The sequence below is a fragment of the Pipra filicauda genome, unplaced genomic scaffold, assembly GCF_003945595.2.
Source record: "Pipra filicauda isolate LSUMZ 115617 unplaced genomic scaffold, ASM394559v2 scaffold52_size3558583_pilon, whole genome shotgun sequence".
In the NCBI taxonomy this organism is placed as follows: domain Eukaryota; kingdom Metazoa; phylum Chordata; class Aves; order Passeriformes; family Pipridae; genus Pipra; species Pipra filicauda.
Genome location: NW_024104676.1, coordinates 962500 through 979237, shown reverse-complemented (window position 1 = coordinate 979237; position 16738 = coordinate 962500). Strand labels below are relative to the sequence as shown.

The 16738-nt window shown below is 39.5% G+C and overlaps 1 protein-coding gene across 3 annotated transcripts in view; it reads right to left on the bottom strand.

The window, feature by feature from the left end:
• Nucleotides 1-16738, bottom strand: part of LDLRAD4 (low density lipoprotein receptor class A domain containing 4) — a 279863-nt gene that overhangs the window by 232875 nt on the left and 30250 nt on the right. For 2 of the 3 annotated variants that reach the window (XM_027742939.2, XM_027742938.2), the window contains exon 2: nt 1580-1710. The gene's annotated coding sequence lies outside the window, so the exon portion shown is untranslated. Of the gene's footprint in view, nt 1-1579; nt 1711-3510; nt 3582-16738 lie in introns of those variants that run through there. The other variant, XM_039387087.1, reaches the window with a different exon arrangement.

Below are 16738 nucleotides of genomic sequence, written 5' to 3'. Positions count from 1 at the left end.
TAGACAGTTTCTCTATTCCTCATCTGGTTCCAGGATTAACTGAAAAGCCTGCTACAAAAGCCAGTCTTTGTGCCTTTCAAACATCCAAGCCTTTCACATCTCTGTCTTCACAAAGTCTCCATTCCTCTATTAAAACTTCTCTTTCTCCATTTCAGTCCTCTAAATGTCATTACTACCAGTAAGCAGTAGTGGCTTTTTTTGGACACAGCCATGTTGTTCCCTTGAACCATTCCCATCTGACAAAGTGTCATCATGGTTTAATGACCTCCACTGTCACTGGCCAGGGAGATACAAGACTCAGCCCTGACAGCAGATGGCTGATTCACACACACCGACGTTCAGCAATCCAACAATGATAGGATCACGCTCAGCCTATAAATTATGAAAAGAGCAATTCTATGAAGCGTGACCTAAAATTTCAAGGGACCGAAGTATTTCTGAGTCTGAACTTTAGATCTGGGTCAAAAAGGTGTCAGCTGTGAATCTGCAGAATTTTAATCATCTCACCAGATTATAGTTCTCTCTCATACAAATGTACGATGTCTGGAAGGCCCACAGGCATGTTTCCTGACACCAAGGTAGGACTCTGTCTCAGAGGACTGGATGGGTCACCAAAACACTCACTGCTTCCGTGCAGTATGTAAGAAACTCTTCTAGGGTCTAGAAGAGAGCAAACTGATGTCTGTCACATTTTTTTGACTGTGCACTTGAGCACAAAATAGAATTATTAAAATTTTTATTTACTAAGTCTTATAACAGTTAGTTACAGTAGATAGAAAAAGATAAAATGGAAAAAGCACACTGGTTCTGCAGCAATTACTGTAGGTCTTCAGGTTGGCTATGCTATAGTCACCATTTCTCACAATGATGCACAGCAAAAGAAAGAAAAGGGTGACAAAAAATTAAATACCTGAAGGGTACTCACATCCACAGGATGAGTGAATCTTTGTTTATGCTAGTCCAAAAATAAGCACATCTTTATATTGCACAAGAGCATCCTCAGCTGAATGCAAGAATTTGACATCTCTTACTTCTTCAATGCATATCCCGAATAGTTTACTGAATTAGTCTCTGTCTTTGCAGCTCCCTCTGTGTCTCTCAAACCACACTGTATTTTAAATGTATGTGTCAATCAATGCTGCTTGAGCCATTTGACTTTACAGTTCACTGACTAGGATCTCATTTTCAAGTAATTCTTCTCAGGAGGCAGAAACATTAACTGGGTCTTCCACATCCATGAAAGTAATTACCAATATGCTGGCTACTGTGGGCATCTCATTTCTCTCCCCTCTTCCTTCTCCACCTCTTTCACCTAAGAGAATTGCTTGAAACAAGATATTTCCACAAAATATACAAGGGTTGACAAATCACAATCTTCCAACATCTAAAAATTTCTAGTAAGGTTTAGTTACAGCTACATATATGGATATGTATCTATACAAACACATCAACACCTAAAACACGTAAACGAAAGATCATGATGTTGTGGTACAGTATGGCTGAAATGTTACTAGAATGTGATTAATTTGACCAAACTATTCCTCTACTGGCAAGATTAGCTTGTTTGAATCACATTTACCTTTCTTGAAGTGTTTCAAAAAGAAGTCTTGTCTAGTTTAAATTCATCCAATACAACATAATGACATCCTTGAAATCCAGACAGTCAGGAAATTCTTCCTTTTCCTTCTAGTTGTGAATATGGAGTGTGATCTACAAGAAAAAGAAAGTGGGGGGAAAAGTTTGGCAGGTAATTCTTCATCTTCTCAGTGGGTCAGGATTTTCAAAATCCTTACTGAACACAGCCCTGACTCCAGAAGTTCATTCAATCAATCAATCAACCACTACTTGGTTTCCAGAAAGAATTCAAAGCAGATTTATAACTCCATGTCAGGTATTCTGTCCCTCTCTTTGCTGTCTTAATCACAAAGATATTAGAGTGAAAGGTCTGATTTCTTCTTATTATTTAGGAAAAAAACTGCAATGTACAGTTTTCATTTCTCTGCTGTAAATTTAAACTTACCATCAGGAAATTTGTAACTTTTTGTTTGAACCTACCTAAGAGAAAGGTTATAGTTTCTGTGCTGTGAAGTGGTAATATGCTTCACAAAACCTGTATCGAGCCCTGAAACAGAAGTAAAACCGTGGAAAACATAAAATACCCTTTCTCCTATTAGACACTTCAATTAATCAAGAGCTGTTGGCGAATAAGTTAAGGTAAGTACTCACCAGCTTTGTTGAATAAACATGTTTTAACCTAGAAACAGCTGTGAAAAGTTCAGCAAATTTTATTCTCTGCAGTATTCTGCTACCTCTGGGATTTCCACTTTTCTAGGGAACATCACTTTTTCTAGATAGCATGTTGAGCCTGTTAATTTGCAGATACTCATGCAGTATAGTATCAGCCCAATCTTCCTAGTTCTTTCAGTAACAGCAAGCAAACTCACAAAAGCTTTGCCTCAGATTTCACAGGCATGTGTGTGCCTCTCTCAGTACCCAGGCTGACGTGCCAATATGTAGGATTAAACTTTTTCCAAGGTTGAATAAGCCACCATCTGTCTATCTTGTGTGGTGCTGTGCGCCATCCGGGAGACTTGTCCCTTAGAGCATGTTTCTACCATATGTCACTCCTGAGTGATCAGTTATGCCAAGACATTTGGGAAAAAATGACTAAGTCGAGCTGGAAAACCCTTTCCGAATTCCAGAGGAGGTTTGCCAAGCCTGTATTTGCAAATAACGTCGCATCCACCAGTTTTTGCATATATTGTATGTAACAATAAATAACTTTTACCCAAAGGGACATGATGTACCTGCCCTCCACTGTCCAGAACTCATGTACTTTTTAATAAGGCAAGAGATTCACGTATGATGCATATTCAGGAAAAATATATGAATTTTTACAGCGACTTTTATGATCGCTAACTTAAGAAAGGAAAAAAAACAGATGTAAAGAATATATTCCAAGAAAGACTCTACTTGTTATTTTAAAGCCACAACAAACTAGTAATTTCTTTCAAAATACTGAACTAAAATTACCTAAGGCAACCAAATGCAAGGCTTTTTCCTAATAATAACCATCTAAAGTGCTCACCTGCATGCAAAGTGATCACCTAAACTAAATGTTAAACTGCTGATATAGTTCACGCAATTAGAATTTGTCTAATAAAGAATATGACTCTATCCTATTTTAGATTTAAAGAACCATTTTATGTTCCAATTCCTCAATTATTAAATTAAAACTCAAGCCAGCTTCATTCTTACGGCCAGCTCAAGGCTGTTCATTTACATAACTGACTTTCAAGGGCACTTGGTTATGCAGCAATTAATACCAGTAAAAAATCTACCAGATCTGCTACCTAATGTTAAGGAAGACATTCTTGAGAACATTAAAGAAGAGAGAAATTAGTAAGTCGTGATTACAGCCTCCATGAGTAAGTTTAACATTGAAAGAAAATCTATCCTAAGGGCAATAAAAGTATTAAATATCAGAAGACAAATTATAGAAATTATTACATTTAGAGACAAAGATGAGGAGCAGTACTGAAGTCCAAGAGGGAACTTAGTCCTCTGTTTTGCCTTCAGAATTTGGACAACCACTGAAAAAAGAGGAAGACAATTCAGTACTGAGATTTGTAGAACAAAATGCAACAAAGAGTAGAAGAAGTTCATGTTAGACAAAAAAAAAGTACTGAAAAAAGGTGATTATGAAAGGAAAATCAGGTAAACTATCAGAATGGAATATGATTTATTTTTCAATGTATCTAATTTAAACCATCTTGCTATGCACAAAGAATGAAACTTGCAACATGAGGATCTTTCAGTCAGGTGACAAGTAACAAATTGATCTGTGAAGGAAAGAAAGCCTCATACTGCAACTTGGACTTGCTGAATGGAAAGAAGAGAGGAAAACAAATATAGAACAGTTAGGCAAATTTGGACTACTTGTCTACGTAATACCTAATGATTTTGAAGCCAGCATATTTTTCTAAAGGCTCAGCTCCTTCCTGTCCCACTCTGACAGCCTGAGGCATTCACAATGCTCAGCCAAGACAGACTGGAGACGCTGGTTCTACAGCATCAACTTTCTGCTAACCCTTCTTATCCCAAACAGAAAGCTCTAGGCTAACATGCACCTGCTCTAACGTTCTCCTTGTTTCTTGCATCCGTTTACAGGTCCAAATAATATTCTCTTTAGGATGAAATATGATTTAGGTTTACGACTGACCAACTCAGAGAGTTGCAATAGGGACAAGAGGGGAGGAGGGAAATTCATCAAAGCTGCCAATTAAGAAAATTCTTATTCTGGATAAGAATTTGCACTGTGAAGCTGGTCAACAGCTTCCTCACAAAAGGAGCAGCTGTGTAGCTTCTGCACTGCCACCCCTTGCCAGAACTACAGCAGAAACAACAGTTTCACCTACAACAGGCATCATGAAGACCCACACATATCTGTAAGGAAAATCTATGTGGTAACATAAAGGGAGAAAACATTAAAACACAGAGAAGCATGAAATTTTTTCTTTCCCCTTATGTTCAGCTTGAGGAGGCTCAGGATCTGTCCCCCAGTTGTCCTGCACTAGTGCAGACATACAGACAGGAATCCTATCAATCTTCAGAGATATGATGTTTTTTAATTTGTTTTAATCACTGGGAGTTTCTTGGAAATTCCTGGCACACACATGCTGTGTGTTCTTCTGTGTTGCACTTCAAACGTGTACTAAGCCTCAACACTGTTGTTCTCACAAACTTTTTAGGGAACTCTCCATGCTCCTGGAATTCATAAGCTCAGGATTTCAACAGTCACATGCAAACCCATTCCTCTAACAAAAAATTCACTCTGTGGCACAACTAAATATTTCTGTTACATAAATGCAAAACTTAACTGAAACATCTGCTGATAAATATAAGACTAGAATACATCAAAGGCAGCAACACTGAAACGTATTTCCACAGGAAACCTCATGTAGCAGGAATGACTTCAGAGACAGTGTTCACAGACAAGAAGGGTTCTTCAAGCACAAGGCCAAACCAGAAGACTTGTTATGTTCTCTGAGCCACCCATCTACAGGGTATTTCATATTTTCCCACAATCATTCATCACAGTTCATTTCCCAGTGGAGACTCCAGGCCCTACTTCGCAAGAGTATTTTCAGTGACCAAGACATAAGGGAGAAAATACACGTTGGTGGGAAGCTATTAAATGTCACTGAAAACTGCAAAGATGCCGGTCCTCTAATAGAAAAGTGAAATCTGCAAGCACTATGGTACTGCAACATAAAAAGAGTTTGTTTTGTAAAACTCTTAATGCAATATTACGACAAAGCACAGTTTCTTCTCCCATGAATCATCAGTATTCACAAACCAACTAAAACAATCTCTACATGCAATGGAAAAGTAGCTTGGAGATACCTTTGCTAGGGGTGCAAAAAGAAGTATTGTTGGGTGGGGGCAGGGGTAAGGTTTGCTTTTTCCAAGCACAGAGATAAAGCAGTTTTCCTCACGTAGCTTTCCTCTTCTTCACTTTCCCCCTCCTCCACACAAAACACAAGAAAAGCTGCCATTGCTTTAGGTCAAAAGAAAAACAGGCCCAGCTGCTGTAAGCCAAACAACGTACAGGTTTGCTATCTCCCCTGCTGTTTTGGCTCGAGCTCTTCAGACTGGAAAATTCAGAAGCACGATCTCCCAAGCTCTATAAATGCCAGAACCATCTAAGAGGAAAATAGGACAAGGCCACCCCCAGGCAAGTTTGTACTAAAATCTGCTGGCTGCAAGGCAAAAATACAGTAAACATCGCATAGGGACAGACTGCTCCTCGGAAAATATTCCACAAGAACAATATACCTTCTAAAGAAAGGCTGTGTTAAAGGGACTTCTGGAGGGAAAAAAAATGCAATGTTTTAAAATCCTTGCGAGGAGTTAGCAAGCTAATGGCACACTCAACAACAAATTGTTTGACAGGCAATATGCTTTTGACATTAATCCAAAGAAGAAATGTAAAAGCGACATTAAATGTTCTCTACAAAGTGATAACAAATTTGGTATCCTAGAATAGTTCTGAGTTCACTAAGGAAATTTTGCTTTTGTCTTGACGATTGATTATGTGGAATAAAACAAGTAATAATAAGCAATTAAATCATCAATATCACCATCTTGTCCTTTCAGGAAGGACAATTTAAGTTAAATTTTTGCAGTCCTTGAAAGCTGAACTTTGCAACTGATTACTGTATGTTTCAACGTGCTCTATACTGACTCAACCTTGAAAAACAAGCCAAAAACAGAAGTTGAAACATCCTTTTTCCTGTGTAGCTCCAATTTGCAGTAGCAAGAAGCTAAACAACATGCTCTCCACCAGATGGCTGAAATAAAAAGAACACTCCTTCTGATTAATTAGGAAACAAATGAATCTGCTGTTAGCACAACAAGTTACCATCAGGAAACCTGGGTTCCCATTAAACTTTGATATTTGTTCTTTCTCTGCAACTGTGTTCAAGACCATCCTCAGATTTGTCTCTCATTTCAGAAGCAAAACGTTACACACCAGTCCATCACACACAGGTATCACACCAGCCATTGCATAACCTAAAAGAGTATCAGCCCTTTTCACAAACTGCTATAGGCTTCCTAAAAGAGAAAGTGTCCATCAGAGTAGAAACAAATGAAGGTCTCCTAGTGCTGTGAGCAGAGTCAATAGGTAAAACCACACATCCCCTGTCAGGATTCAGTGAGCAACGGAGGCTCATGCATGCACATCCCAACTCTCCGGCTGGTCCAGGAAACAGAAATCCCCAGACCAGCTATAGTACAAGGAGCACGGATGTGACAGTCAAAGCAAGAGAGGCCAGCCCATGGTTCCCTGATGAGGCTGCCAAGACTGTCAACATCTCAAGTGAAGAAGGTTCAGAATACAGTGCAGGCACTGGGGATGGAGAGGCGTGAAGGCATAAAACATATAGAACTTACACAAAAGACATGCAAGTGCCTGCACTTAGAACATGAATATGTTTACTGCTACTGAGGTGAGTAGTCTGGTAAGAAAAAAAATGAGCTTACCTGACCCAGTAAGGTACAGATAAAAGCTCTTGGTGTTGTCATTACTCCTCTGCTTTCAATGGAAGTCCTGCTGTTTCAGCAAGGTACAGTGCAAGCTCCAAAACTAGGAAAGGCATATGCAAGAAAACCATGCCCTGTTGCTAAGATGACAATACTGAGGCAGAGAGCCCCTAGCTTTCTTTGCACAAACAACTGCTGTTTTGCACCAAACCTGGGACTCCATACTGTCAGAAAGTGGACCCACGTAAAATTTCAGCAAATATAATAGTCTTTGGCACAGTGTTTTAAGAAGACCCACCTCTTCTTTTTGCTTATATTTTACTTGATGCCTCCTCTAAGACTTGTGTTGAAAGAGACAATGAACAATGGAACCTGTGCAGGTTCTTCCCACCACTCACAATACTGCAGACCTCAAGAATATCCTCTAATGTCTCTTCCTGACAGGATAAAGAATCCCTATTTCCCATGTACATAAGCCTTTCTGTATCTCTTAAAACTGATGCATTTTCCAAATTTTTCTCATCCTACTGTATTGTTTTTGAGCTGAGAGGATGAGAACCGCACATGATACAAGATGCTAGTGAGCCACGAACCTACACAGTGGCAACAAGTATGCCATCTCTTTAATTCTCTATTCCTTTATTAATATTTCCTAGCATTGGATTTGCTTTTCTGGTCAGTGTAGAGTAGTGAGCTCCTGTTTTACACTGCTGTTTATCATAACCTGGTAAATGACTCACTCATGGTAACAGTCAGCTCAAAGCTCACCATTTTTTAGCGGAATCACAGTTATTTTTTTCCCCATGTAGACCATTTGCCATTTATCTGCACTGAATTTTCGTTGCCCTTCCACCACTCAGTCACACAGCCGTGTCAGGCACTACTCCAATTCTTCATGGTTCACTTCAACCTTACTACCACGAGCCGGTGAGTATCATCAGCACCCTTTCTCACTTCATCAAGGCGCCCCTTTTCAGTATACTTTTTATATGATGAATGCATCATCCAGTCCAACTACTCTGGGTGACTGTCAGAAGGGACCACCTTATTCTTCCCATCTTTTACCCACAGATTAGTCCATGACATGACCCTCCTTCTTCACGCACAGTTGCTTGGTTTTTTTCTGGTACAGAATGTTGTCAAATACCTCTGAATGACATCCAGATCTTTCTTATTCACCTGCACATTCACCCCCTCAAACAGCTTCAGTTACTTTGAAAGGTGGCATTTCCCTTTGTAAAAGAAAAGTTGACTCTTCCCGCAGAGCTTGTATTTGTTCCGATAACGCATTTGTAAAAACCGCATTATGAAGTAAATATTATCCTTGTAATACATAAATTCTGCATCTTTGCAGACAAGATGTTAGGGAAAAAGGAATGTCATTTTCTTTTGATTAAAAAAAAAAATCCATAACCACTTGCTTATTTCGAAGCCAAACATCCAGGGAATTTAAGGTACTGCCAACATATCCCCTTTATATATGGCTGCATATATAATCAAGAAGTGGCACAAGCAGAGTAATAACAATTTCTCCTCTTCAGTAAAGACAAGACTTTATTCAATTTTATAACTATTTTTAATCTGAGGGTCAGAAAGTAAGTAATATTTTTTAAAAAATTAAAATATTTTCCTGCTCTCTGCCACATGTGTAGGACTGCCAGCAACTGCATAGCCTCAGAAAATTTTCGGAGTCAGCAAGTTACAGCTTCTCTCAAGTTTTCTCCTTGATCGTATTCAAATTGCAACTATGCTTTACTAGATTAATACACTAATATCCTTCGCCCTATTTGCTCATTTTTGTGATCATTAAGTTAATGGTGCAAGAAAGCGTGTCTATCCAACCTCCCATCCTAGCTGTTTCCTGCTAAGCCCACCACAGAGGGCGTGGGTACACCCATCTGAATTCTGAAAAGATATGACAGGGATTTGTAGGAGTTAGTGATGGGAAACTGATTCCACTCACTCCCATGTGTTCCTGCATTAACGGTAGCCACAGCCCAACCCTTAAATTATTGTCTGAAACCTGCAGTGACTCCTCTCATTAAAGTTCTCTCCTAACATTTATCCTGGCACTATCTGTAACACCCTCAGCTTCTTTGATATCACCACTTCCAGACTCTTTGTACCTGGATCATTAGTGTGAACAGTGGTCAGAAGCTCTGAAGAGCACAGGACACAAGTTGGGTGCTGGTACTCTCAATTTACACTACATCTCACACAAAATAACAAGCTTATTATCGAGGTAAAAAGACCTAGAAAACAGCACAAAGAAAAACTTCAACAAAGTGCAGCTTCATCATTAAAATCTCTCTTTATTTGAGCTTTCTTGTTGGTTTCATTATTCAGAGAGGCAGAGAGCTCTGTAAACAGATTTGCTTAGTTTCCACATCAGTTGCCAAATTTCCATCCTGCGGAACCAATTTTAAATAGAAATAAGTGTCTCTTCCCATCCTCTGTTCCTTGGTGTCATTCTTATTAAGGATACAGAGTAATAAATTAATGGAAATTAATTAACCCACAGTGGGGTTCAAATCCAAACGTTAACTTTTTTAACTGCAAAAAAAAATTCAGATCACTTTGATCCATAAGTCAGTCTTTTTTGCAGCTATGGAAAGTTTTTGAACAGAAGGCTGCCAACAATGACTTTGTTATAAACTGGAGTTCAGAGTTATTTTTATGGAATTTTGTCTCAGTAACTTTTAGCTCAGCAGTTCTCATGAAAATATTTCCAAACCACTAACTTAGCTAAATATTTCCAGTAAAGCAAAATAATTCCCATCTCCTAAATACAACTCTACTTCTTTTTTTTAACTTCACTTTATCCCTCAGAAAAAGTAGTACAGCTCTAAAAATGGGGAAGACAGAGAGAGGAGAAAGGAGACCAAAAAAAATCTAAGAAACCTTAAGCAGCCTCTCCTATCTCTGGGTCATAGCAGATGCAGGACTGGAAATGGAGATGAGATATTAGAAATAATCTCCTACATATACACAGATATTAATAGCAAAGGCAAATAAACCAAAATGATCACTGTAATTCAAAATACCACAGTACTTGCCTAGCAGAAAGATCTCAAATAGATTCAGCCATTGTTAGCCCATGCTCAAAGCCAGAATTTCCACACTAACATAAAGAGCCTCATAAATGGAAAGAAAATCTGATGGGCTTTATATTACCTTTTTGTTTAGCTTTTTCAAAGAGGGAGTGTAAAGGAATCATTTATTATAACCCTTTCCGTATCTGTCAGATGTTGCATGTTTTATGTAACTATAACACATTTGGCAAACTCTTCCTACCTACCCATATGCTAGGGAAAAGCTCAAAATGTGCAAGAGAAACCTTCCTTCACAAAGTAAATTTCCTCCTAGAGGAACTGTGAGTTGCACCTAGGGCTCCCAGATCTCCACGTTCTCCTCTCACCACAAGGACTGATCCTTCTACATAACCTAGAACTCACATATCTGCCTCCCTGGGAAGCAGAACTATCCATCCTGCACTTTACACATGGCAAAACAGCAGCTGCATTGGATCGTTTCACATACCAGACTGTTGCACAGATGCAGTACAACCAAAGCAAGCCCTCATCCATCCACCTACAATGGTTTATTCAGAATGCAGGTGCCAGATGTGTTTCCACAACTGGCCAATATGTTACCATCGCTAGTGATGCTAGTCAGGCCCACGACATGAAGCGGAATAAAAGGACGTTGACATCCATGACCCCACCACAGACTCAAGGGCAGTCAGCTGGGCATTATAGCTGACCCCAGGGGCCAGTCCACACAAGATGCACTGTTCTGCTTGCAGTAAGTCTTGATCTTTCACCTGGAGGAGAAGAGGCTCCCACCTCTGATGTTGAATTTCAAATCTCATTCACCATATGTAAGAGACCAAAATTTACAAGCTCCACAGGTAGTCCTGAAACTGGTACCTTCCAGTTTTTTACTGCAGTACATTGGGAAAATGGCAGCAGCTGTGATGAGTGGGAGTTGCCATCAGAATATTCCAGGAGAGGAATGAAAGGAGAGTATGGAGAACACGTAGGAAGCTATGGCAAAACAGGACAGGGTATACCACAAAGTTCTCACAGCACAACTTCGGAGAAAAAGAAACTGTTCTCAAACAATGGGGCTAAAAAAAGAAACAGAAGTGAGGAAGAGGATGAAGAAGAGTCCGGGTACAGAAGAATGGCAGAGGTTGTTCCAGGCAGCCAAAAAGGATCTTCCTTCTTGGTTCATCCTTAAAATGTATTTTAGAACTTAGAATTTTAGAAACAGATTTGCAGAGCAAACTGGTAATGCATTTCATTCATCAGAGCTTTCACCTGCAACCTACCTATACAATTTAAAAATGTTTTCAACATACAACATTTGCTAATTAAATACTTCACATAAACATCAAACAGTTGTGTAATCTCGGCAAAGATGTGCCACAAGTAGCCCTCACAATTCAACCTCACTATCAGATTCACATTCTTTAGCAGGTTTAACTGCGAGACCGAGCAGGAAGTACTCTTTGCTTTCAACATTAAGAATCAGGGCATGGTGGTAGAGATTGTGTGGGATTTTTTAAACTGCAGACAGACCAATTACTTTATCTGCTAGGATCATCCAGTCAAGTTTTGTTGCTGGTTTTGTTTGAGAAGTTGCTTCACTACCCTTTGGAGACTCTTCAGTTGCAGAAAAAAATGCCTGTAACTCAAATATATTCACATAGTTTAAAACTGTGATACACTTGTGTTAATAAGAACTCAAGACAGTCTATGATTACAGCAATCATGGCAGGGTTTCTGCAAGAGAAGATCAGGAGTCACTGTTTTGAATGCAAAAAGTGAGCTGTCAAGTGACCAAGAGGGGGAGGTTGCAACAGGATGTTTCATTGCATCCGTAGAAAATAGTGCTAAGCCCATCCATGAAACAAGAAGAGAAAAGGGATTTAAGGGATTAAAATATACAGCACTTGTTGTTTTTTAATCTAGAAAATGAACCCTGCAAGGAAGTATGATGGAATAAGGATGGGACAGAGAGAAGGATAAGAGCAGGCTGCACGAGAGACCTGCAGGATACAAGTTAACTTGTCCTGAGTAAATAGGTTTTGATCAATCTTATCAGTGCCCTACATTGCCACTGCAAAGAAAACATGGAGCAAATCCTCATACAATTCCTGCTGGCCCACCTGAATGCAGCTACAGCACTAGATCTGAACCTGAGTGGCAAAAAAATCTTCTGTGGACAGAGTACAGAAAAAAGCATTCATTTGTCAAGTAAAAAGGGCTGTAACTGCTTATTACCTTGAAATCTTGCCTGTTATTTCTAACAAGATACCAAGGCACTGAATATTAATGTCTAGAAATAAAACCAGGTAGAGAAGCTCACAGGAAGAAAGATTATGGTTTTTTGAGTGCTAACTGATGCCATACTGAGAAGCATGGGGTTTACTTTAAAAAATGTAAATTTATATTGTTTCAAATAGCTAATAAACGCCTCCAGAAGTGCAGTGTGGTTTATACCTGAAAATTGTGGAAATTAGTAGCCACTCCTGGATGGTGTATTAAAGATATCCGTTTCCTGAGATTCCTTTTTTTGGTCTAGTGCTATACAAACAGAATGCACATTGGTGGAAATGCATAGATGGCAAAAAATACTCCTGCTTCATAAATACACCAGTACACGAGATGGATTACATAAAATTCTCAACCTTCCTAAATCTCTCAAGTATACTGTGTGTATTACGCTCACTTAGAATAGTGAAGTAACTCCAGTGTTGTCTTATGACTGACAAAGGCACAGAAAACAAAGGTATCAACTTACCACTAGTTTTCAGACAGCCAATTATTTAATCCTTGCTAAACTAAGCATGAAGAATAAAAATTAAGGTATCTTTACACATACACCAAATTCCTTCTCCATCCAGTTTATGATCCTGTTCCCAATTAAGGTTTCAAGCTACTGAATTTTTTTAAAAGTCTGCACTGAGTTTTCGTGGCAAGGTTTTGGCAGCAGAGGGGCTACAGACATGGTTTCTCTGAGAAGCTGCCAGAAGCTTCCCCCACGTCAACATTGCAGTCGGCTCCAAGACAGACCCACTGCTGGCCAAGACCGATCCCAGCAGTGACAGTGGTAGTGCCTCTGGGATAATGTACTATAGAAGGGGAGAAAACTGCAATTTCAGACAAAGAAAGGAAAGAGAATATGTGAGAGAAACAGCCCTGCAGACACCAGAGTCAGTGAAGAAGGAGGGGAAGGAGGTGTTTTAGGTGCCACAGCAGATTCCCCTGCAGCCCATGGTGCAGGTCATGGTGAGGCAGCTGTGCCCCTGCAGCCCATGGAAGTCCACACTGGAGCACAGATCCACCTGCAGTTCATGGTGGACCTCAGCCCGGTGCAGGTGGATGACTGAAAGAAGGCTGTGACCCTCTGTGAAGCCCGCACTGGAGCAGACTCCTGGTAGGACCTGTGGCCCTGTGGAGAGAGGAGCTCACCCTGAAGTATGATTGCTTCACAGGACTTGTGACCCTGTGAGGGACCCACGGTGGAGCAGCCTGTTCCTGAAGGACTGCACCCCACGGAAGGGACCCATATAGAAGTAGTTTGTGAAGAACTGCAGTCTTTGGGAAGGACTCACACTGATGGAAGGCTGTGTTGGAGTTAGAGAATTCGGGAGTGAAGTTGAGTCTAGAAGAAGGGAGGGGTTGGGGTGAAGGTATTTCAAGATTTAGTTTTTATATCTCATTGCCCTTCTCTGATTTGATTGGTAATAAATTGATTTCCCCAAGTCAAATCTTTTTTGCTGAGTGATTTCTTCCTGCCTTTATCTCAAGCCATGAGCCTCTCATCATATTTTCTCTCCCCTGTCCAGCTGAGGAGGGGAGTGATAGAACAGCTTTCGTGGACACTTGACATCCAGTCAGGGCCAATCCACCTCAGAGAGTCCTAAATTTATTTCAGAAACAAAGTTCTCAACCCTACAGATTGAGCCCAGCCCTAATGAAAATTACATGCTCCTGTGACTTGACCAGGTTGGATGGGGTTTTGAGCAACGTGGTCTAGTGAAAGGTGTCCCGACCCGTGGCAGGGGAGTGGAACCAGATGATCTTCAAGGTCCCTTCCAACCCAAACCATTCTATGATTCTATGACTTAACAAGTTTCTCTTCCAAGAGTCCTCTTTAGAGGTGTGTAGGAATCTGTGGTTTGAACATGTTCTACAAGCAACCAACTTTACCTAAAAGAAATCAGGCTATGTTCAAGAGCTACACAATGCACTTTATAATAGAAACACTGACAACAAATCATTTCACACGTGTATTGTACAGGTCAAACTAAATATTGTTAAACAAAAAGCCAAAATAAAGAAAGCAAAATACACAACTAAAAATATTTTAAAGAAAATTTTGGGGGAAAAAAACATACATATACTTGTCAAACTGTCTGCAATAACTCTACATTTTTCCCATGTGTACCTATTATGCAAATTTTTAACACAACTGTATCTAACTACATTAAAAAATACTCCCACACTGGAGCACAGATCCACCTGCAATTCATGGTGGACCTCAGCCCAGTGCAGGTGGATGACTGAAAGAAGACTGTGTGAAGCCCGCACTGGAGCAGAGTCCCATTTGCACTGTATTGCACTTAACATACTATATCATTTGATATACATATATTACAAATATTCTGCATACATCCCATATATTCTACACTTCCTGCTACTCTTCTCTCAAAGACCTTTTCCAATAGGGCAGTCACACCACCATCTCATGACTCGTACATTTTATTAATCTGTAGTGAATCAAACTAAATGCAAATGTAATCATTTTTACTGTGTACATTTCTACAGTTTTGACAGTATATGTCCTAATTTGACTCCACAGATCTCTTTAAAATAGTAAAAGTGTATTCATGTTTCCTTAAAACCTATATGTGAAATGATTTTGGTTATGATAATCAATATATAGATAATGCCAAACATGCATATAGAATGTAACATACAACTCGATGAAGACTGTGTTATGTGTCACATGTTGCAACTTCCACCCTTCAAGGACTAAAGGAACAAGTATGTACAGTTGAGTCAAAAGCTAGACTCTTCTTTGAGATAGAGAAGAAAAATTAAGCAGCTTACTAAAAAAGTTAAATCAAAGGAATTTGCCAATTATGTGTCCGATCTTCCCATTTGTAGCTGCATTAAGGCAGTTTCACGCACGCAGAGCACAGCATGGTATAACAACTTCAACTATGTCACAATACTTCACCACGTTTCTAAGTTCTGCAGCTTATGCAACCTCCCAAATCTTCCGCATAATACTTACTCATCCAGCTAGAGAAAACACAAATAATCTAAAGAACCAATAATATACATGACTTACGTAATACGCCCTGTAAAATAAAACTGCGGAACGAGTCTAATGAATTAAAGCAACACTAAAGCTGCAAGGGGTCTGAGCCCTCAGTTGGCTGCTTTGCATCACATGTGCTCACAGATCGATGGCTCCCCTGAGACAATGACAGAGCATCTGCCCAAGTGGTATCTGTTCAACTTGTTATAACTGAAAACTAGCTAATGTCACGTGATTTATGCTGTTTTCAAGTATTTGCCTCATAGCATATGGTACCTCAGGAAAAATCTACCACCAATTGCCACTGACTGCTGGGAGAATGGTAACTCCATTTGGCTGAGAGACAGTGAGTGAACCAGTTCTACAGAGTCACCTGTGACATGGAGGGTGTGACAATCACCAGGAAGAGAGTGAAGCAAACCACATGGGTGAAAAGAAGTAGTTTTACGTACATGGAGTATCTTCTCCTAAGTGGCTTCATCTTAAAGAGCTTTATCATAAAGAGCTTCACTTTTTAAACCACCTAAACATGAAAAGTGATTCACTGGTTACAGCATCTGAATTTTTCAGCATCTGAATTTTTCAGCATCTTATAAAAATCTAAACCATGGATCTTAAAATTATACCGGCTTCTACAAGATCAGAGTTCCACCTGAATTGTTTTAACCTACCAGTAACACTTTAAAACTATTTTCTCTCATTGTATCATTTTCATTGCCGTTTCTGATGATCATTTAACAACTTGCCTTTTTGTGATGTTCATTTAGCAAACAGGTTCAGACAGCTACTTTCCTTTTCCTGTCACTAGGAAACATCTTAAAACATTTGATTTCTAGACAGATTTCAACAGCTTTAGTATATGGAACTACGTGCAATTCAGCCAGCTGCATGCAGTAGTTAGGACTAAGATACTTTAGCTGTTAGTGGTACCAACACAACTGCCAGTGATAGAAATATATATGACATGAAGAGTCAAGTGAGAGAAAGGGGGCAAGAACAGAAGAAATGTGAAAATCCCAAGGAAAAGGGAAAATAGAAGATTCAAAAAGCTTTGGAAACTGCAAAGGCTGGCAGTGAACTGAAAAAGTATTTTATAAAAACATAGATTGTTTTCCCAGACAGTTAAAAATTTTTGTTAATGGATAACACTTCCTTATTATATAATTTCTACATGGAAACACTAAAATAAGGACATGGGGGGGGGGGGGGGAAAGGTGAGCATTGTGTACAAAAATTGCCAATTTCTGTCCACAGCCATCTTTTCCTTCTCTGGTCTGTTTTGGAGCATCTACAGCATTAACACAGAAAGAAGGCTGCAACTAGAATCTTAAATATGATGGGATACAGACACTTG